Source organism: Dasypus novemcinctus, chromosome 19 (assembly GCF_030445035.2).
Source record: "Dasypus novemcinctus isolate mDasNov1 chromosome 19, mDasNov1.1.hap2, whole genome shotgun sequence".
Lineage (NCBI taxonomy): Eukaryota > Metazoa > Chordata > Mammalia > Cingulata > Dasypodidae > Dasypus > Dasypus novemcinctus.
In genome coordinates this window covers 74338064-74358960 of record NC_080691.1, presented here as the reverse complement: position 1 = coordinate 74358960, position 20897 = coordinate 74338064, and the positions used below count along the sequence as shown (strand labels likewise).

The window sequence follows — 20897 nt, the reverse complement described above, 5'->3', positions numbered from 1 at the left end:
CCTCATCCCAATTTCAAGTATTTTAAGGATTACATGCCATGCCTAAGTATTATCTGTTTTTTCACCTCTCATTTCAATAGTAAGATTCTCATCCCATTGTCAAAGCTTCATCATCATATAGGTTGTAACAATTACTCCCCTTTCACAACCTCTCCAGTCACAAGGAAACCCCTGTTGCTTTAAATGCAATTCTCAAACATTAGCTTCTACCTCATGTAATAGTTTCCAAGCATACATATTTCAGCATATCCTTCCTAAAAATATTTCTGATGTCACTGTATTTACCCCATCTGCAATATTATTGCGGTCACCCCTCGGGCTGAAGTGTGGTTTGCTGGCCTGGCAGGGGAGCGGCCGCGGTAGGCCTAATTCCGCTGCCCCCATAATAGGGTGGTTGGTCGGGCCCACCGCCACCCCTGAAGGAAGCTCGGCATGGGCGCAGAGTGCCCTCAGGTCTCCCCTTCTCGGCAGCCATGCTTCCGCGGCCACCCCTCCTCCCAGATGGCGCCACCCGATGCCTTGTGGGGTGGCACCCTTCTTCTTCCTTCTCCCTGCGCAGGCGCAGGGCAGAAAATTCCAGTCTGCCCTTTTCCCCTCCCCCGACAGCAGCAACAGCCAGGTGTGGGTGGAAAAATCCAGCCTGCCCTTTTCCCTTCCCCCGACAGCAGCAACAGCCAGGCGTGGGCGGAAAAATCCAGCCCGCCCTTTTCCCTTCCCCCGACAGCAGCAACAGCCAGGCGTGGGCGGAAAAATCCAGCCCGCCCTTTTCCCTTCCCCCGACAGCAGCAACAGCCAGGCGTGGGCGGGAAACTCAAGTCTGCCCTCCACCCCAGCAACAGCAGCCACCAATCCCTAAACCTTGCCCCTTCCCCCAGCAACAGCGACAGCCAATCCCTAACCACCACCCCTCCCCCATCCAGTACCGCCCACTGACCTTTCGCCGGCAACCAATCAGAACAGGGCGTGGCTTCGACCAATCAGCCTTCCCCAGCCCCTATAAAACTGTTGCCTCTCCCTCAGTAAAGTGGACTTGCGTGTTTACCTTGTCTCCGCGGTAGTTCTTCTGCTGTGCGCCCTCCAGTCCTGAGAGCCCCCGACAAGGGCCTGGCCTCCCTTGTCCCCAGTTCGTCGCCTGCTTCTCCGGGCGACCCCTTCGTCGCCGGCTTCTCCGGGCGACCCCTTCGTCGCCGGCTTCGCCGGGCGACCCCGTCAGCCGAACCGCGCAACCCCTTGTGAGACCGATCCCTCGTCTGCTGCCGGACCGACCCCTCGTCCCAAGTGGGACCGACCCTTCATCCCAAGCGGGACCGACCCCTCGTCCAGAGCTGGACCGACCCCTCGTCCGCAGCCAGACCCCACCTCTACCGACCGAGCAAACCGTCGCAATTATCTTACTGTTTACCACATCTGACAACAGAGGAGGTGACCCTTATTTTTTATCATGTTTATTACTACATGTGACAGAACACATTACTAAGTTCTTGCTTTATGTCTAAATGTAGAATCACAACTCCAAATGCACTCAAATATATCTGGGAAACAGACTAAATCTTGATAATTGAGTCAAACTTCCATCTTCCATAATGACTTCAGGTCCTGTAGTTTTGAGTACGATATATTCCCACATTTCACATTACTTTTACCAGCTGAGATTAACTTTATAATAACCAGGTGAATAATGTAATTTTAAAATTCACCTCAATTTTTTTTACCATAATGTCTACAATTAGTCCTGTATTCATACCTATAGTTACTCCTTTCTCATTGTAGGGTCTTATCACCTATTAAGTTGAATGTCTCCGACTGAATTCCCATCTTTCCTTTCTTTTAAAATCTTTACCATCAACTTCTCTTTCTTATCACATCAATCACCTCATCATTTATCCTTGCTTCTCTTCTATTATGAATCAAATATCCCCATGTTTATTTCCTCTCTTGTGCCTGATCTCCTTTTCTTTCCTTCACAACCAATTTACATGAGCACTTTTACCCTCTTTTCACAGAGTCTAAAATAATGAGTTAATAGTATCAAAGACTTCCTCTTAAAGAAATCATGCTACCATCTCCAATAAGTTCCCCATAAATAAATACAGTGTGTATGCCTCAGTCTATATCTTGGAAGTAGAGAAGAATTGGAATTTTGGGGAACTTACTTTTTCCTAGACTTCTTTCACATCTCAGTCCATGAAGTATATTCAAGCTAATCCAGTCACTTCTTCATCTTGTGTTTTGCAAGACACTTCTCAAACAATATTATTAGAATATCTCAAGGATGATTTGTAGCCCCCTTTTTCACCCATTTCTATATACTATCATGACAAACTCATACATTTATTCAATTCCTTCAATTTATTACACCGTTGGCTCTAAAATGATAATTTATGTCTCTATTTTCATAGATAGAGGCACAAAAATCAAATATAATTCAAGTTATTACCATGATCCCAGAAATCTAAAAAAAACAAACTCTCCTCTTCTATAGCTTGCTCTCTGATTAACCTAGATGTCAATCAAGATGAATAAAATCAAGGAATGACACTTTAACAAAATATTTTGCTTCAAATTCAGTAAATTTAAGTTAGGACTCCTCCGGGCACCCAAGGATTGAGTAAGAAATCATCACTCAGAAACAAATATATTTATGCTGAGCTATTATTTCAGCACTGAACACTATAATCATCCTTTGTTTCCATGGAAATCCCTTCACTTCTCACATCATTCTCATGTCCCTTTCATCTCTGTTTTTCCATTTCTTCAGAGATTCCTTCACTGCACCCCAATCTAAAGTGTCCTAAACCTTTCTTAAAGCCTATATTACATTTCTACTATTCCTTCAGGCCACTTGTATAATATTTCATTGTACATTTATTTGTTCATTTTTTGGTGTCTCCTCCTGGTCTAATTATATAAAATCCTTCCCTAAATGGTAAAATATTGTATAAGTTTTCCTTTGAACATGAACACATAATTATAAATCCAGAAATATGTTGTATATTCACGGTAAGTTAACCTGACCTCAGATGGCCTGGGCCCAACAGCCTGTAGTCAAATGAAATAATACTTTCTAACTAAAAAAATTTTTACAAAATAAATTAGGATTCTTCTGCCTAGTTAGAATTCTCTCCCTTACCCAAGAGAACCCAAATGGACTGAGAATGCAAGGAATCCTACATCTTAATGTGCATGTCTTTACTACATGTGTAACTCATAGCTTCTATGTCTCTAGAAAATCACCATTTTGATGGTGAACTCTGTCTTAATGAAGTTGATAACATCATCAGTCCTATAATCCCAAAGACACTACTTGATTAACTCAGATGTTAGTCAAGAGAAATCTTCTCAAGACAGGACTTGTGTCATTCACTTCTAAATCTTTCAAAATAAACCTTCCTACCTTATCCAGGAGGACTTACAGTTTCATGGATTTTGTTTGTGCTGGATAAGTACTTTAAAGCACCTATAGCAGAGGATTCTTACTAATTTTTGTATCCAGGAAGAAATGAAATCAACTAGTATTTTCTCAGTCATCCATGGGACTCTATATAAGTAGAAATATGTCCTGACAAAATCAAGGAAATTTTAAATTGTTCTAGAGTATGTATATGTTACTATCAAGCAAGGGAATGATCATCAAGTATAGGACTTGTTATATAAGATTTACCTTAAAACTTCAAAATAATAGGGTTTCCCCAAAATGAATGAGTAAGTTTTATTATTTTTTAATAAGTTGTGTTTTAAGGATTTTTTTAGTAAAAGTTATAAAATTATTCACATATATCTTGAAAAATAGAAGAACAAATTATTTCTTCAGAGAAATCAAGCAATGTATTTCTATTTCCAGTAAATTCATTTCTGTCCAAATACATGTTTTGTCATTTTAATTCATTTCTGAAATTAAAATAATTGCATTTCATTACTTTGTATCTTGCTTTTAGTAATTATTCCATTTTCCTAGTTTTCTTATATACTCCTATGAGTTTTCAGCCTTGTTTTTGTAAGATGATTAAAATATAATGTCTGTGTAACTTACCAAGCATTACAGGGTAGATCAATTTCTATAGAAAAGCACATAAACTCTCTAGTTTGATATTAAAATGATCTGTTACTTCTTTGTAAAAAAAATGCATGATGCAAACATGTAATGCTATAGTTGATCTATCTTTTTCAATATGAGAATTAGAGACCCCGGGAATATTATGTATCTTGATATTACACAGAGAAGAATAGAGAAACTCCCAGCCCATTCCCAGAGAGCTCAACTCTATGATTAAATTTGTCTTTTTCAAACCTGTAATAAAACTGCTCAACAGGGAAGCCAAATTGAGACTGGTTAGATCTTCTGTCCTCCACTGCCTAATGAAGCTACTTTTCCTTTTTAGCCTAGTTCACTGTGTCTATTATGCTCTGCTGGGGCTCCAATCTCACAGATTCTTCTGGTCACTGTCATTTCAAGACAATATTTTTCAAGAAAGAGATACTTTTTTTTTCATAAATGTGTACAGGTTGGAAGACAACTCTGAGTTATGCCTGTCAGAAAGCATAGCACCATACTAGCAAATAAAATGTATAGTCTAGTTTGAGTCACTTTAGAAGAGCCAATATAAAGGAAAAACTGCAAGACTACTTTGTGTAGATGGTCTACATTTATTTCATTTTTGAATATAGAAAATCTCTCAAGGAAATACCAATATTTTGAATGAATAATAGCACCAGTTTCTTCATTGAGCCACTGGGTGATGGGCAATTTCATTCAATCTGGTTAGGATTATCTAAGAAGAACAAGAATTTCAAAAGGTGACGAGTCCCTTTAAGTTCCAGATGAAAAAACTATGGGAAACTCAGTGCAGATATTAGCTTTGGGTTTGGAACTGAAATGTGATATTTGGACTGGAAAGTGTAAGTTCCATAACTATAGGTGATAAAAGTCAAAGGAATGGAAGATATTGCCTAGGTAGAAAGAAGTAAAGGCAGTGCTTGGTCTGAGTTCTCAGGAGTTTCAAAATTTAACATTCAGTAACAGCTTGAAAATATGTAAGATATGGTCAGAAAAAAACAAGAGAGTGACCTAGGAGATCAGGACAGAAATGGATCATAGAAGGAGGGAATCAAGGAATTTGTTGAGAATTTTGTAAGGTGAAGTGGCATTCAGTGGTTTCATTGACATGAGTTAAGCTTCTCAAGGGAGTGTCTCCGGGGCGCGCGTGGAGGTCGGACGCTCGGAGCTGCTGGGCGCGGGCTCTTCTGCTGCTGCTGTGCGAGCAAGCGAGCGAGCCCCCGCGAACCCTCGGTGGCTCTCCGCCCTGCCCGCAGCCCCCGCGGACTGGCCGCTCGTCCTCCCGCCCCGTACCCCCCTCCCTCTGCCGTCTCGAGGTGCTATCCATTGGGCCGATTCCCGCTTCCTTCGCCCCATCGAAGCTCCAGAGATGAATTTTTCCATCTCTTCAGAGAGGAATCAGATTATGATGCATGATTATCACAGAAGAAATTCGTGTCTATAGCTCTTAAGGAGTCGATTACATCATTTTCAAGCCTGATTGTTTTGGAATCACCATTAGAGCTTCAGACTCGACTGCCTTCTCTTCAACCACCTGTCTTCATACCTCAATCAGGTGCTGCATTTTAACACTCCTTGGATTATTTAAAACTTCCTGGAAATAACTTTTTCACCAGTATAATAGCCAAATTTACAAGTAAAAATGATTCCCAACGGATATTTAATGTTTGAAGATGAAAATTTCATTGAGTCTTCTGTTGCCAAATTAAATGCCCTGAGAAAAAGTGGCCAATTCTGTGATGTTCGACTTCAGGTCTGTGGCCATGAGATGTTAGCACACAGAGCAGTCCTGGCTTGCTGCAGTCCCTATTTATTTGAAATCTTTAATACTGATAGTGATCCTCGTGGAGTTTCTCATGTTAAATTCGATGATCTCAACCCAGAAGCTGTTGAAGTCTTGCTAAACTATGCATATACTGCTCAATTGAAAGCTGATAAGGAATTAGTAAAAGATGTTTATTCTGCAGCAAAAAAGCTGAAGATGGACCGGGTAAAGCAGGTTTGTGGCGATTACTTACTGTCTAGAATGGATGTTACCAGCTGCATCTCTTACCGGAATTTTGCAAATTGTATGGGAGACTCACGTTTGTTGAATAAGGTTGATGCCTATATCCAGGAGCATTTATTACCGGTTTCAGAAGAGGAAGAGTTTCTTAAACTTCCAAGGCTAAAGTTGGAGGTAATGCTTGAAGATAACGTATGCTTGCCCAGCAATGGCAAATTGTATACAAAGGTAATCAACTGGGTGCAGCGCAGCATCTGGGAGAATGGAGACAGTCTGGAAGAGCTGATGGAAGAGGTTCAAACCTTGTACTACTCAGCTGATCACAAGCTGCTTGATGGGAATCTACTAGATGGACAGGCTGAGGTGTTTGGCAGTGATGATGACCACATTCAGTTTGTGCAGAAAAAGCCACCACGTGAGAATGGCCATAAGCAGATAAGTAGCAGTTCCACTGGATGTCTCTCTTCTCCAAATGCTACAGTACAAAGCCCTAAGCATGAGTGGAAAATCGTTGCTTCGGAAAAGACTTCAAATAACATTTACTTGTGCCTGGCTGTGCTGGATGGTATATTCTGTGTAATTTTCCTTCATGGGCGAAATAGCCCACAGAGCTCACCAACAAGTACACCGAGACTGATTAAGAGTTTAAGCTTTGAGATGCAACCAGATGAATTAATAGAAAAGCCCATGTCTCCTATGCAGTATGCACGATCTGGTCTGGGAACAGCAGAGATGAATGGCAAACTCATAGCTGCAGGCGGCTATAACAGAGAGGAATGTCTTCGAACAGTTGAATGCTATGATCCACATACAGATCACTGGTCCCTTCTTGCTCCCATGAGAACACTAAGAGCCCGATTTCAAATGGCTGTACTCATGGGCCAGCTCTATGTGGTAGGTGGATCAAATGGCCACTCAGATGACCTGAGTTGTGGAGAGATGTATGATCCAAGCATAGATGACTGGACTCCTGTTCCAGAATTGAGAACTAACCGTTGTAATGCAGGAGTGTGTGCTCTGAATGGTAAATTATATATTGTTGGTGGCTCTGACCCATATGGCCAAAAAGGACTGAAAAATTGTGATGTATTTGATCCTATAACAAAGTCATGGACAAGCTGTGCTCCTCTTAATATCCGTAAACACCAGTCTGCAGTCTGTGAGCTTGGTGGTTATTTGTACATAATAGGAGGTGCAGAGTCTTGGAATTGTCTGAACACAGTAGAACGTTACAATCCTGAAAATAATACCTGGACTTTAATTGCACCTATGAATGTGGCTAGGCGAGGAGCTGGAGTAGCTGTTCTTGATGGAAAACTGTTTGTAGGTGGTGGCTTTGATGGTTCTCATGCCATCAGTTGTGTGGAGATGTACGATCCAACCAGAAATGAATGGAAGATGATGGGAAACATGACTTCACCAAGGAGCAATGCTGGGATTGCAACTGTAGGGAACACCATTTTTGCAGTGGGAGGATTTGATGGCAATGAATTTCTGAATACGGTGGAAGTCTATAATGCTGAGTCAAATGAGTGGAACCCCTATACAAAGATGTTTCAGTTTTAACAAATTTAAGATCCTTTCAAACTAACAGGCTTAGTGATGTAATTGTGTTTAGTAGAGGTACCCTTGTGAATAAGGAGGGTGGGTGGGTGGGTATAGATGTTGCTAACAACAACACAAAGCTTTTGCATATTGCATATTATTAAACATGGTGTACATACTTTTTGTGTTTATTTGGAAAGGAATGCAAAGATGAAGGTCTGTTCTGTGTATTTTTAGAACTTCTTTGGTTACTCTTTGAAAGTTGATATTGTAAAAGAATAAACCAAGAATTGATTGGGTACATTATTCAAGAAGTCCCCCTTCCTCCACATTTGTTTTGCCAATTTGCACATTAAATGACTCTTCCCTCAAATGTGTATTATGGGACAAGAGGGTTTAGGGTTTTAAGATGTAGGCAGTTGAGTTTCCTAAGGGCCCTTTTTCTTTTTTTTTTTTTTAATTTTTTTATTTTTTATTGACTTTGTAATAATATTACATTAAAAATATATATGTGAGGTCCCATTCAACCCCACCCCCCCCACCCCCCCTCTCCCCCCCCCCAACAACACTCGTTCCCATCATCATGACACATCCATTGGATTTGGTAAGTACATCTTTGGGCACCTCTGCACCTCATATACATTGGTTCACATCATGGCCCATACTCTCCTCTATTCCATCATGTAGGCCCTGTGAGGATTTACAATGTCCGGTGATTACCTCTGAAGCACCATCCAGGGCAGCTCCATGTCCCGAAGATGCCTCCACCTCTCATCTCTTCCTGCCTTTCCCCATACCCTTTGTCCATTATGTCCACTTTTCCCAATCCAATGCCACCTCTTCTATGTGGACACTGGATTGGTTGTGTCCATTGCACCTTTATGTCAAGAGGAGGCTCAGATTCCACCTGGATGCTGGATGCAATCCTCCCATTTTCAGTTGTAATCACTCTAGGCTCCATGGTGTGGTGGTTGTCCTTCTTCACCTCCATCTTAGCTGAGTGTGGTAAGTCCAATAAATCAGATTGTAGGTGCTGGAGTCTGTTGAGGCTCAGGATCTGGCTATCACATTGTCAGTCCAGAGATTCAAATCCCCTAAATATATCTTAAACCCCAACATTAACTGCACCTCCAGCACATTAGCATGAAAGTCTTATGAAGGGAGATCCCATCTGAGTCCAGATTCATCACACATAAACACCATTTCCAAAGAGGGGCCATCTGCCCTGGTAGTTAACCCCATCAGCCATGACCATAACTCCCATGGGTCTCTTTAGCCCTCAAAGGAACCAATATCTGGGGGTTGTATCTGCTTTATCTGTCTCTCTGACTCTGCTCAGTTGTGCATGAGGGCAAACCTTCTGCCAGCCTCCAGACTCTTTTTTAGAAACTCGTAGCCATATAAACTCATTTCTCCTTTCCATTTCCCCCTTACTTTAGGTCAAACAGCATTTTAAAGTCATGGTATTTTATGTAGACATGGATATTCTGCTGATCCGCATTGAACCTTCCGTATAAGGTCATTTTCCAGTTGCATCATCAGTTGGTAGTTGATAGTGGTCCCTCGTTGCCAGGGAGGCTCATCCCCGGGTGTCATGTCCCACGCTGGGGGGAAGGCATTGCATTTACATGCTGAGTTTGGCTTCGAGACTGGCCACATTTGAGTAACATGAAGGCTGACAGAAGGAAATTCCCAGGCACAAAGTTGCTCTAGGCCTTGTTATTATTTTGGGTTTATCAGCTCACAAGCATAGTCATTAGTATCAGGGGCTCACTGTTGAACCCTCACTCCCTCCCGGTCCCCACCACTGTACCTGGGAGACTGTCGCTGCTCCCCTAGGGACCACAACAGAGCACCACTGGCCGGGAACTCAGTACCCCCCCTACTGTGGTTTTTAATTGTTAGGGCCCTTTTTCAATAACTGGAACAATCTATTACAAAAGAGACTTATTTCACTAGGTGACAATGACTTTGTTTATATTGAAAGAAAGCTGACATGCCTACCAATATTTAATCTTTTGTGATTGTCTTTTTATAATTTTTTATATTCTCAGCAGGGTATTTTTCCTGTTGAAGTAAAATATGACGGATTCAGGTTATTGAAACAGAGTGACAGTCTTAAAGTAGGCAAAGTGGGGTGTTCTTTTGAAAGAACACCCAGATTGCAAACTACTAAGATTTTGCCTGAGCTATGATTTTTTTTTTTGAGAATGCAGTACTGGTATTTATTTGAATGGAGTTGCTGAACAGTAACATAGCTGTGATCTTTTTGGCATTTAAAACAATGATTTTTAATTTTTTTGACATGAGGGTACGTTTATTATAGCAAGACATTTAATATAATAATGACATTTTATCATTTTTACCATTAACAAAACTAAATGGCAATCCTCGGTTCTGAAAAAAATTAAACTATTGGATCTGTAAATACAACCTATATCAGAACTATGTTTTTGTTCAGTTTTTCTATTCATATGGATAAATATTGGTTGGGATGACATGGTGTATAATGTGTAGTGCTACACATTAACTTAACGGTGCCAAAATTAGCACGTCCTAATGCTTTTTGCTGATGCAAACACATTAAAGATACTTTGCAAGAAATCCTTGCATTGTAGGATTGATGTCCAAAAAAAAAAAAAAAAAAAAAAAGAAGCTCTCAAGGGTAGTGCATGTAAGTGCAGAAGGTGTAAGTCATATCAGAGTGCATTGAGGAGTGAGCAAGAGGTGATGATAAACCCACTAATTGCAGCTCTTAGCAACAGTTTGGCCTCAATTGGCAAGAGAATTCAAAGACTGGGTTAGGAAAAATCACTTGACATTTAAATTTAAATATTTTAAGATAGTATTTTCAAAGAATCAATGTGTGAAAATTGACAGTATTTAAAATGGTATTGGGGATAGGCCAGGTCACATCTTATATTTTGGAGAACTCCCAAGAATCCAAAAACTAAGAGGAAACCTTGAAGTCTACTCTATTCCGACGCAAGTTCCAAAGAAAAGAGAAAATTTCCTTTTATCCCAAAGTTCTATGCTGTTTGATTTCTTTTTTTTTTAATGGCAAAAAGCAACCTCTATTTGTATTTACTTTGTATAGGGAAAACTTTTAAAAAATCCAATGACTGATCCATTCCAGGGAGAAAATCCTGATAGCAGTCTGCAGATAATGAAATTAATCAGGGTTTCATCCAGTGAGATGCATTCTATACACCTTGATTGAATTTAAAAGATAATTAAAAAGTTATCATGCACTTATGATTTTGGAAAAAGAAGAGATAATGCAATTAGAAGGATGATTGAAAGGCTACTTTTTAAGTTAATTCTTCAAATACTTTACAGTTCATTCTTTGAAACAGGAATATGCACAGTCTGGAAATACAACAACAGGGAACCAGATATAGTGATTTTTCTATGGACAAAGAGCTTGAATTTTCCAGTGGAAGGATGGGATTCAAAGTAAAGTGAAGAGTTCTGGGAAGATAGTACCTGAGGAGTTTTGCAGGGCTTAGCTATATGACAAAAACAATGGAGAAAGAGCCAAAAGCTGTACAAGGGACCTGCTTTGGGGGCCAGCAGATCAGAAGAGTGTTACACAAGTCCCAGGAGGTGGAGGGACAGAGAGATGAAGAACCCAGAACAACAAATGTGAGTTCCCAAACCTACACAATGGCTGGGAAGTGCTCCCCTCTCACACCCCCAATATAATAAGCTGGGGTAAAACCCCAGGCTTACCACAGCCAACTGAGGGGGGAACAGATGCCATCCTCCTGTCAGTTGCTATAAGGAAAAATGGAAGGGGAGTTGGAGGGTTTCTCTTCAGTGAATTTAGCCAGCAGAGCTATAAGAGGAAAGCAAAGAATGAAACAACTCTGTGGAAGAGTGTGCAGATGAGTGTCATCTGCTAGCTTGTCTGAAAATTCCATAAACAAAAACTTCTTTGGGGTTTCTCTGTACCCTAACTCTTGGGATAAAATCTGTGCAACATTAGTCAGTCCCTGGCACTATTTTGATAACTTACTCTGGGCAGTTTTAAAGTGTTAGTATAAGTTGAGCCATACATTAAAGAAGAGATGTGAAAAAAATAAGCAAGAGAGAAAGAAAAATTGGCCATTAGAGTAAATGCACCAAAAAACTCAGATGTCTATACATCAGCAAAATAATTTACAAGTCATACTAGGAAACAGGAAGACTTGGCCCAGATAAAGGAACAAACAAAATACCCCGAAGAGATATAGGATTTTAAAAAATTAATCAATAGAAAGAATACAACTCTTCTGAATCAATTCAAGGAAAAGAAAGTAAATATGACTAAAGAGAGAAAGGATATTAATAAGACAATGGATGAGCATAAAGAGCAATTTGAAAGCCTTCAAAGTAAAGTAACAGACTTTATGGGAAGAAAGGCATGGTAGAAGAGATTAAAAACACACATTGGATGCACATAAGTGCAGATTTGAATTGCAAAAAAAGTAATTTAAAATATGGAACATCTGGACTGAAAAAGGCAGGAGAACAGAAAGAGAAGAGAATGAAATAAATGGAAAAGGGTCTCAGGGACTTGAATGACAATGTGAAACATACAAACATTCACATCATTTTTTCCCCAGAATAAGAAGAAAATAAAAAGTCACCAAAAGAATATTTGAGGAAATAATGACTGAAATCTTCCTAATGCTTTTGAAGATATAAATATCAATATCCAAGTACAATGTACCCCAACTGAAAAAAATAAAAAATAGACATACACTGAGGCACCTACTATTCAGAAAGACAAATACCAGAGATAAAGACACGATTCCAAATGCAGAAAGAGAAGAGTATCACTTACAAAGGAACCACGATAAGAATAGCGATGATCTTTCATAAGAAACCAGGGAGGTGAGAAGAGAGTGGTATGAAGTATTTAAGGTTTAGAAGGAGAGAAACTGGGAGGCTCGAATACTGTGTCCATCAAAATTGTCCTTAAAAAATGGCAGTAAATTTAAATTCTTCTCAAATAAAAACTGATAAAATATGTTATAAGAAGATCAGAAGAACAAGAGATATTAAAGGGAGTGCCACAGCTTGAAAGGAAACACCAAGGGTGAGATACTTGAAGAAAAGAATAGAAATGAAGATTATTATGAAAGTGAAATTAAAGGGTATAAAAGACAAAAGTAAGATATGACAAGGGAAAGCTAAAGGATAAAATGGATATAGTAATCCCTTTTAAATAATATCAATGAATGTTAATGACTTGTACTCCCCAATCAAACGACATACACTGGAAGAATGGAATAGAAAATATGAGCCATCTATATGCCGTCTATAAGAGACTCACCTGTGATATAAGGACACAAGAAGATTAAATGTGAAAGTTGGAAAAAGATTCCATGCAAAATGGTAACCAGAAAAAGAAAAAGAGTTGGAGTAGTGATACTAATATTGGACAAAACTGACTTTACATACACAATTGTTAAAAAGATGTAGAAGGTCATATATATTAATAAAAGGCAATTCACTAAGAAGAAATTAATACACTAAATATTTATGCAACTAACCCGAATTTCCCAAAATACATAAGGAACATGCTGGCAAAACTGAAGGGAGAAGTAGATGTCTCTAAATAATAGTTCAAGACTTCAATTCTCCACTCTAAATATTGGGTAGAACATCTGGCCAAAGGATAAAAAAACAGAGGGCTTGAAATGATATGATGAATGAACTAGACCTAGCAGATATCTATAGAACAAGGCACCCCAAAAACAGCAGGATATACATTCTTTACAAGTGCTCATGGATCCTTCTCCAAGATAAACCATATGTTGGGTCACAAGATGACTCAATAAATTTAAAAAGATTGAAATTATACAAAATACTTTCTGTGGTCATAACAGAATGAAGTTGGAAATTGATAATGGATGGAGATTAAACAACACATTCTTAAATAATAAGTGTGTAGAAGCAGAAATTTCAAGAGAATTCAGCAAATATCTTGAGATGAATGTAAATGAGAATAGAACATATCAAAAGACCACCACACCACGGAGCCTAGAGTGCCTACAACTGACAGCGAGAGGATTGCATCCAGTATCCATGAGGAATCTGTGCCTTCTCTTGACATAGAGGTGCAATGGACACAACCAATCCAATGTCCACAGAGAAAAGGTGGCATTGGAGTCGGAAAAGTGGACATGGTGGCTAATGGGTATGGGGATGGCAGGAAGAGACAATATGTGGAGGTGTCTTAGGAGCTTGGAGCTGCCTTGGATGGTGCTTCAGGGGCAATCACCGGACATTATAAATCCTCACAGGGCCCACTGGATGAATGGGGGAGAGTATGGGCCATGATGTGGACCATTGACCATGAGGTGCAGAGGTGCCCAGAGACGTACTTACCAAATGCAATGGATGTGTCATGATAATGGGAATGAGTGTTGCTGGGGGGGGGGGGGGAGTGGTGGGGTTGAAGGGGTCCTCATATATTTTTTTGTAATGTAATATTTTTACAAAATCAATTTTAAAAAATTAAAAAAATAAAAATAAAAAAAAACCCTCTGGGACACCACAAAGAAAGAGCCAAGAAAGAAATATATAGGTCTCAAATCTTACACTAAAAAGATGATAGAGGGAAGTGGATGTAGCTCAAGTGATTGAGCATCTGCCATCCATTTACTAGTTTCTGGGTTCCACCCCTCGTCCCCAAAACATTCAACATCACTAGGAATTAGGGAAATGAACAACAAAACAAAACAAATGACGAAAGCAATTCTCATTGGGGAGCAGGTGTAGATCAGTGATTGAGCACCTGCTCCCAATGAATGAGGTCTTGAGTTTCAACCCAGTACCTCCTTAAAAAAAAGATCTAGAATTAAAAATCTAACAGGCCACTTGGATTAAATAGAAAAAAATACAAACTAATTCCAAACCACACCAAAGTAAAGAAATAGTAATGATCAGAGGAGAAATAAATGAAATGAAATAAAAAACAAAACAACAGAGTATCAATAAAACCAAAATTTCATTCTTTGAGAAGTTCCATAAAATGAACAAACCTTTACCTAGATGAAAAAAAAAGACTATGCAAATAAATAAAGTCACAAATGAGAGGGGGACCTTAACACTGACAGCTCAGAAATAATAGAGATCATAAGAGGATTCTACAAGTAACAGTAAGTCAAAACACTAGACAATGTATAAGAGGTGGATAAATTACTAGAAATAAACTAACCTCCTTCAATGACCCTAGATGAAATAGAAGACTTCAACAACTAGTCATAAGTGAAGAAATTAACCATCATCAAAAACATCCTAAAGATGAAAAACCAAGGACAAGATACCTACCCAGGTGAATTCTACAAAACATTCAAGGATGATCTAATATCAATCTTGATCAAGCTCTTCCAAAGAAATTGAATAGGAAAAAATGCTATGAAACCCACTCTATGGAGCTAAAATCACCCTAATACCAAAACCAGATAAAGATAATACAAAAAAAAGCAAACTACAGACCAATACCTCTAATTAATATTGATACAAAAATTCTAAAGCAAATATTTGCAAACTGAATTCTAAAGCATGCTAAAAGAATTATATACCACATTGATGAATTGAAGAAATATCACAATTTTGATTTACAGAATCAACACAATCTCAATAAAAATTCCAAAACATTTTTTTGCAGAAATCTAAAAGAAAAATACCAAATTTATTTGGAGGGATTACATCCATGAATAGCAAAAATGTTTTAAAAAGGAAAACTGGTTTGGGAGGTGGGGCAAGATGGGGTTTGGGAGTGCACCTCATAATCTCTCCTGCAAAGAAGTGGCTGAGTAGGGTCAGAGTCCTGCTGGAGCAGGCTGTTTCAGGGACTGGCTGGGCAGGAGGTGTCTGGACATTGATTTGGTGAGACAGTGACAGAAGAGGTTCTTGCAGGAGGTAGAATTTTGGGTTTCTGACATGGAGGTCAGAAGTCGTGGGCAGGATCATTCCCCCTAGGGCTGGCAACCTCAGCAATCCCAGAAAACTGCTGGTTGTACAGCAGCATTCCCAAACCTAGTATTTCCCAGATGCACGGTTCCTAGGTCTGTGTCCTCTAAGCCCCCATAGCCCACACTCCACAGATGCACATACCTTGAGCCTGCAATATCCCAGACTTCCCATTCCTGAATGCAGTGTGCCCTGAGGTCTGTGATTACCCTAGCACTCTGTCATTCTTTTTTGAGCTTAGAGGAACATACCAGCTGGCTTGAGGAGAGCCTGGGAAGAAAGGACAGGTGAATCTGCTGAGAAAGACCAATTTACCTAAATGCACTGGGATAGGAAACTTGGTCTGAGAGAAGGTGGAATCAGACAATCAGTTAGCCCTTCCCTAGCATACATAAGGGGGAGGGACTGTAGGACATGCTTTCCAAGCTTCCAAAAGCATATTTGGGGTTCCTGGTGATGGGCAGGTGCTCTCTTGCTGGAAATAAAGAGTCATTGTCTTCTGTGTTGATTTGGTTCACCAAGTTCTCACTTGAATCTCCTCCTGGACACCTCGTGCAGCTTTCCTGCTGCCCTGGGAGAGAGGAAAGTGAGGAAGGGAGAAACAGAGAACATCAGATCCCTAAGCATTTTATTTAACTGCAAAGAGGATTCCTAGCTTGAAACTTTGGTGTTTTTGTTTTTGTTGTTGTTGTTATTGTTGCACTGTCTTCTGGTTTTTTTCTTCCTCTTTATCCCTCAAGGCCCTTTTTCTTTTTCTTTTTTCTTTTTTCTTTTTTCTTGCTTCCACCCTTTTTGTCCCCCTTTTTTCTTTTTCTTCCTTTCTCTTCATTTTTGTTTATTTATTTTTATTTTAGGTGCTGCAGGGAGTGCTTCACATTTGCTGTGTTTCTGCATCCTCCATTTCCTCTTCTCTATGTGTATTGATGTTGGCCACCAACACTATCCCCTTTCCTCTACATCTTTCTATCCTCCATCATCTATTGTTTCTCTTACCTTACATCTCCCTTTGGTTGGCCCCAAATTGTCTTGACTTTTCATTTCTAATACCTTTGTTCTGTGTTCTGTCTTTTACTCAATCTTTATATTATTATCTTTCTTTAGTCTTTCCCTCTCATGAAAACACAAGTTTTTTATTTCTTACTATATTCCTCCCCATATTCAGTTGATTGTCTCATTATAGGTACTCTACTTACTGTTATAACTCTACACAGCTTGCATGAGTCTAATATGCATTCTGCTAGATCTCACATGGTTCCTATGTTAAAATTTATTATCAGTACTACTATTATACATTTTCTTTTCTTACTCAGTTTGTTTTCCCTGGCCTTAATACTTTCCTTCAAGTGAACTTAGCCAGCAACAAGAAAATAGAATAAGGACAAAGTGACAAAGAGAAGACATAACATGTACATGAAAACAACTAATTAAACCCCAAGACTGAAAAAGAAGCTAAGGAACTGATTAAATGATGACCAGACAGCAAACAAAACTACAAATTAAATGAATAATCAGGAAAACATGGTCCAATCAAATGAACAAACTAAAAAAACTAAAAATCAGGAAGAGGAACAGAACTTCAAACAAGTGATTAAAACCCTCAAAACATGTTAGTGACCAATCTGATGAAGTGAAGGAAGAGATTAAGAATATGAAGAAAACACTTGGAGAGAATACAGAAGAAATTGCAATCATAAACAAAAAGATAATGGACATGGTGGTGATGAACAGCACAATTCAAAAAATCAAAAATACACTCTCAGAAAATACCAGCAGATTAGAAGAAGCAGAGGAGAGAATTAATGATGTGAAAAACAGTACATCTGTAATCAGAGAGTAGAACTGATCTATAAAAATATAAAAAACTCCCAGCAGGGACTTAGGGACCTGAATGACAATGCAAAATGCACAAACATACACATTATAGGCATCACAGAAAGGGAAGAGAAGGGAAAGGGGACAGAAGGGGTGTTGGAGGAAATAATGGCTTAAAACTTCCCAAATGTACTGAGGGAGATGGAGGTACATGTCCAGGAAGCACAACATACTCCAAACAGCATAAATACCAACAGGCTTACCCTAAGACATATACTTGTCAAATTATCCAATGCTCAAGACAAAGAGAAAATTCTAAAAGCAACAAGAGAAAAGAGAACCATCACATGCAAAGGAGGCTCTATAAGATTAAGTGCTGATTTCTCAATTGAAACCAAAGAGGCAAGAAGGCAGTGGTATGACATAGTCAAGGTACTAAAAGAAAAAATTTCCAGCCAATAATGCACTATCGAGCTAAGCTAGCATTCAAAAATGATGGAGCATTCAAAATATTTACAGATAAACAGAAACTAAGAGAGAATGCCAACAAGAATCCTGCCCTCCAAGAAAAACTAAAGGGAGTTCTGCATGAAGAAAGAAAAAAAAATAAAAGGAGAGGCAGAGTTGGAGGAGAGTGTAAGAGCAACTAAAAACACAAAAAGAGAAGAAACAAACAAAAAAATGACAAGCTCAAGTCCAAAGAAAATATGACTAACATAAATAATTCATTGAAAGTAATAACACTGAATGTCAATGGATTAAACTCACCTGTCAAAAGATTCAGTGTGGAAGATTGGATAAGAAAATATGACCCATCTATATGCTGTCTATGAGAAACACATCTTAGTCCCAGGGATTCAAGGAGGTTGAAAGTGAATGGCTGGAATGTAAATGTGTTGCCTTCCCCCCAGCGTGGGATATGACTCCCAGGGATGAGCCTCCTGGCACCGAGGGATTACTACCAAGTACCAGCTGATGATGTAACTAGAAATTGACCATGAATAAAAGGGTCAACTCAGACCAGCAGAATATCTCAGTCTACATATAATACCAGGAGTTAAAGATGCTTTTTGACCTGAAGAAAAGGGGGAAATGGAAAGGACAAATGAGTTTATATGGCTATGAGTCTCCAAAAAGAGCCAGGAGGTTATAAAAGGGGTTCCCCTTAGGCACACCTGAGCAGAGTCTCAGAGACAGATAAAGTAGATACAACCCCAGGTATTGGTTCTCCTGAGATACAAGTCCAGGTATTGGTTCTTCTGAGGGCTACAGAGACCCACAGGTTCTATGGCCATGGCAGATGGAGTTCAGTGCCTTGTCAGTCAGCCCTACTTTGGAGTTTGTGTTCCTGAGTGTGATGGAGTTGGACTCAGATACGACCTTTCTATACATGCCTCTTCTGTTACTTTTACCAGATCTATGATTGGTGTTGGGGTTGTTGTATACCCAGGTGACCTGAATCTGCAGAATGTCCATGTGACAGCCAGGCCCTGAGCCTCAACAGACTTGCAACTCCTACCCTCTGGTTTATTGAACTTACCCTGGCCAACTAACAGTGAGGTAAGAAGGTCCACTACCACATTAGGGAGCCAAGAGTGCCTACAACTGCAAGTAGGAGAATTGCATCCATCATCCATGTGGAATTTAAGCCCTCTCTTGATGTAGAGGGGGACTGGACATGGTCATCCCAGGGTCCACAGAATGGAGAAATAGAGTATTAATTGGAGTGTACTTACTGGTTGTCTGCTGTGGAATTGTTGTGATTAATAGAAGAAATTGTAGCACTAATGCGGAGAAAGTGGCCACAATGGCTGCTAATGGTAGGGAGAGGGAAAAAGAGATATGAAGTGGGGACATTTTCAGGATTTGGAGTTGTCCAGGGTGGTGCTGTGGGGATAGGTGCTGGACATTGTGTGACCTGCCATGGCACAGGGAGTAGATTGGGGGAGAGTGTGGACTGCAGTGTCGACTGCTGTCTGTGTGGTACAGCAGTGTTCCAAAGTGTATTTACTAGGTGCAGTTGGTGTGCCACAATGATGGAGGGGGTTGTTGGTGTGTGGGGAGTGGGGTGCAGGGTGGGGGGTATATATGGGGACCTCATATTTTTTTATGTAACATTTAAAAGAAAATAAAGAAGAAAAACAAAGATACTGCAAGAGAAAAACTCCTATCCAAGAAACTTATATCCAGCAACAGTGCCTTTAAAAATGAGGGCAAGCTTAGAATATTCACAGATAAACAAAAAATGCAAGTTTGTAACCAATAGACTGGCTTTCAAAGAAATGTCAAAGGGAGTGCTACTGCCTGAATAGAAAAGACAGTAGAGAGATGTTTGGAAGAGAGTCTAGAAATGAAGATTATATCAGCAAAAGTAACTAATTTTGTAATGAGAGATGAAAACAAAATATGACAGATAAAACCCAGTCAAAATGTTTGAAGTAAGAACTGCCTTTATAGTAATAATATTGATTGTATTTTAATGGATTAAACTTTCCAATCAAGACACCGACTGTTGGAATGATTAAGAAAATATGAGCCGTTTATATACTGTCTACAAGAGACACTCACCTGAGACCCAAGGGCACCAATAGATTGAAAGTGTAAGACTGGAAAAAGATATTCCGCACATGCATTGACCAAAAAAAAAAAAAAAGCTGGAATACTTATACTTATATCAGATGAAGTAGACATTACAAGTAAAACTATTAGAGACAAGAAAGGATAATATATATTAATAAAATAGGCAATTCACCAGGAAGAAATAATCATAAATGTATATGCACATAATGAGGATGCCCTAAATTACATGAGGGAAACAGTGGCAAAACTGAAAGAAGAAATAGATGTCTCCGCAAAAACAGTTGGACTTCAATATGCCTCTCTCAGCATTGGATAGAATATCTGGGTAGAGAATCAATAAGGGAACAGAGAGCTTGAATAATATGATAGAGACTAACCCAAATAGAAGTATAAAGAACACTGCATACCAAAACAACAATATATATATTCTTCTCAAGTGCTTATGATCTTTTTCCAGAATAGGTCATACATTGGGACACAATGTGATCTCAATAAGCTCAACAAGATCAAAATTATACAAAACACTTTCTCTGATCATAATGGAATAAAGCTTGAGAGTTACTAGAGGCAGAAAAAGGAAAAAATCACAAATGTATGGCTATTAAACGCACTGTTAAATAATCAGTAGGTCAAGAAATAAAATTTGAGAGAAATCAATAAATATCTCAAGATGAACATAAATGGGAACACAACATATCAGAACCTAAGGAATGTGGAGAAGGCAGTGCTGAGGGGGAAATATATATTACTCAATGCTTACATTAAAAAAGAAGAAAGAGCTAAAATCATTTATCAAACTACATAGCTGGAGAACCTGAAAAAGAACAACAAATGATTTCCAAAGCAAGCAGAAGGAATGAAATAAAATTAGAGCAAAAGTAAATGAAATTGAGTACAAAAATAAAAAATAAAAATGAAACAGTAGTGAGAATT

At 39.2% G+C, this 20897-nt stretch overlaps 1 pseudogene; it reads left to right on the top strand.

Annotated features, from left to right (window-relative positions):
* Positions 1 to 5367: 5367 nt before the first annotated feature.
* On the top strand, positions 5368 to 7650 carry LOC131274635 (influenza virus NS1A-binding protein homolog pseudogene; annotated as a pseudogene).
* Positions 7651 to 20897: the final 13247 nt, after the last annotated feature.